Source organism: Trichechus manatus, unplaced genomic scaffold (genome assembly GCF_000243295.1).
Source record: "Trichechus manatus latirostris isolate Lorelei unplaced genomic scaffold, TriManLat1.0 scaffold00032, whole genome shotgun sequence".
Taxonomy (NCBI): domain Eukaryota; kingdom Metazoa; phylum Chordata; class Mammalia; order Sirenia; family Trichechidae; genus Trichechus; species Trichechus manatus.
In genome coordinates, this window is record NW_004443968.1 from 348,669 (window position 1) to 351,861 (window position 3,193).

Genomic DNA, 3,193 nt, shown 5'->3' on the forward strand with positions numbered 1-3,193 from the left:
ATATTTTATATATAATAAACTTAATATATTATAATGGAGCTAACATACAAGATTGTGTTGGCAAATCCATACAAATTAGAGATAGTATATATTACAAAGATTTGCTAATAATTTCAAAAATACAGGCAATTAAGCAGCAGAGACAAAGAAAAGTTTAAGACATTGAAGGGAGCACCTCAGGTTCTACCCTTCTAGACACGGTACGTTCATTTGAACCAGAATCTTAGAGAAGATACGTAAATGAAGTTTACAGGGTTATCACACATAGCAGGTAGAATTTCAGTTATGAAAGCCCTTGGTTTTATACCCTAGAGAGTTGGAGAGCTTTACTGACATTCTCTAGGGAGCCCTGACTCTCCAGAGTCATATATATGTATATAACAAATAATAATACACATTTTTGTTATTGCTTTAATATAAAAATATGAAGTTTATTTAAAATTATATTCTATTCTGTATTATTTACCTTTGACTCGACAACAATGGGTTTTTGGTATTATTTAAATAAAACAATAGGATTAGTGAAGAGACAATTAGAGGTAAATAATAGTAGGACCAATTATACTAATAATGTGCACAAAATAATATTGTTTTTAAGAGCTTCTCGCCCTTGATAAAATGATTTATATTAACTGTTTTTAAGTCTTTGTTAATTATTTAAATTTTGTAGGCTATACTGGTTTCTATTCTTAAAATACATAAATGCAAGAGTTTTTCAAAGGAGAACCTACATACTAAATAATAATTGAATAGGCTTACCTATATTTTTTTAAAAAGTATTTTATGTTTCTTCTTGTCTCATGATACAGTAGGATATTTTTAGTCTTTCTGTGTCCTTTTCCAATAATACTTTTCCAAACTGCCTGCAGTCTTTGGAACATTCTTCTTTTCTTTCATGCAGTGATAAAACTGAAAGCACTCAAACATAATATTTATTTTGACTTTCAGCTCTGCTCTTACCAAATTCACATTACACTCATGCCTGGTATCAGTCCAATGTAATGACATCAAGATAAATGTCCTTTCAACAAAAGCATTTGAGAAGGAACACCTAGGATTTTACTTACTACCAACAGGAGATTATGCGCATAGGAATCAATTTCCAACTCTCTGAAAATGTCCATCTACTTTGTATCTTCAGGCTTGTTTTAATAGACCATCTATTTGCCAGTCAGATGCTTTGCACCTTTAGATAGCATCATAGATACTCTCCATGTATAAAATGTCCATTATTTTTAAACACTACGAAGAGCATTGGAGGCCATGATAAGCTAAATCTCTGTTTTTCAGGGAAATTGCTTTAAGTCACGGAGGTAATTTGAACTCTTGAAATTAAAACTGGATTCCAAATAAGCTAGAATTTTAATAATGAAATTGAGCAAGTTCTGTTTAACTTAGCTGTCCTTTTATGGTGATATTTTTGCATTTTTGAGTTGTAAAGTAGTCTTATTTTTTTTTTTTTTAAGTAATTTTTTCACTGTATGAGCTGCTTTGTTGAGATCTACATGAACATCTAACAACTCAGGTGTAGTCAGTTTATTCTTTTCTAGGCTGTTTATGGCCTCTTCAAAGATTATCAAATTAGACAAACAGTCCATTCTATTTCACTGTAATACTTTTCTCCATTCTTATCTTCCAAAGTAGAGAAGGACAGTCTTGCCAACATTGTAAATTCTATCTTGAGTCAGGATAATAGCCGTCTTGTGGACACGTGTATAAGGTTATCTCCTTCAATTTCTATAAAGTTAAAAAAAATCTACATAATTGATTCTACAAATTCTGAGGAAACTGAAAAGTCACAAAAAAAATTCATCATGAAAGCCTCAGTATCACAGGTAAGCAAATCACATTCCTTTTTAGTAGTGTTAGTTATGATATTTGTAGGGCATTTAGTAGGTAAGATCTTCTCATTTTCTTTGTTAAAAATTTATAGGCTGAATGAAATTTGCCATAATTTATATATTTGCACTGTCTGCTGAATGTGCAGATTGATGAGCAAAGTCTAGTTTGTATTTAGACAGACATCAACAATCTTCTGTTTTATATTTTCTGTAGTTTAATTAAAATCTTCATGGAAATAGATGATATAAAATTCCATTTTCAAATCAAAGTATGTAAGAGCTAGAGGTGAGCATTGTTATTGTTGCTGCCATAATTCGACTCATCAAATGATACACTTTAGAAAGCATGATCATTAATATAGTCTGACATAATCAGCTCTACAGTGTAAGATGTCAACATCTCTCTTATCAAGCCCCCATCCCCTTGTTTTTCACCCACAGTTGTACCCTCTGAGTCAGGAAATGTGACTTGACTCAAGTTAATAGAACAATCAAAGAAACAATATAATAATTTGGTTTTGTCCATGTGGTATACACAAATTAATTCAGCTGTAATTATTTTTGACTGAGAATTCACATATGTTTGGAAGACAAAAACCCTTGATTTAGAAGTAAGTGCCTGTCTCATCTCAGAGTTGTAATATTTAGTTCTGCATGTAATTTAACATCCACTTATACAACAATTCCCCATCAAATTCTTTTCTGCATATTGTACAGTATCTTCTGTCTTGTTTATTTACCTCACTAATGTGCTTGTATGTGTCTTCCCATCTATCATTTAAATGGCATTAAATTTAGTTTTCATTTATGGTGATGTCTGGGTCATGCCAGCGTTGGTATTTTTGTAGTTCTCATTTTCGTTATCTGAACTCTTATAAACATAGTCACAATCTTAATAATATTGAAAAAATAAACTTGTACTATATTGATAGCACAGCATTTAATCTACATTCAAAGTCAAAGACTGATTGTTAGTTCTCCTGGTTGTATTGTACTTAAGTTGCACACTTAAGTCGCCCCACTCACGTAGATGTTTATTACTATGAGCCTCAAATTATGTTGCCAACATCAGCTGTCAGGGAACAAAACAGCAACAGTGACTATGGAAGGTAGCTCATCTATATCTTATCCATTTGACACTAAAATGAGTGTTTCTCTCAGCCCCTATATTTTGGAATGATGTATGGGCTTTTTCTGTCAATTTGTCATATTAAAGTGGCTTTTGTGTTACTGTGATGCTGGAAGCTATGCCACCGGTATTTCAAATACCAGCAGGGTCACCCATGGTGGGCAGGTTTCTGCAGAGCTTCCAGATGAAGACAGACTAGTATAGCAATCTATGAAAATCTTGG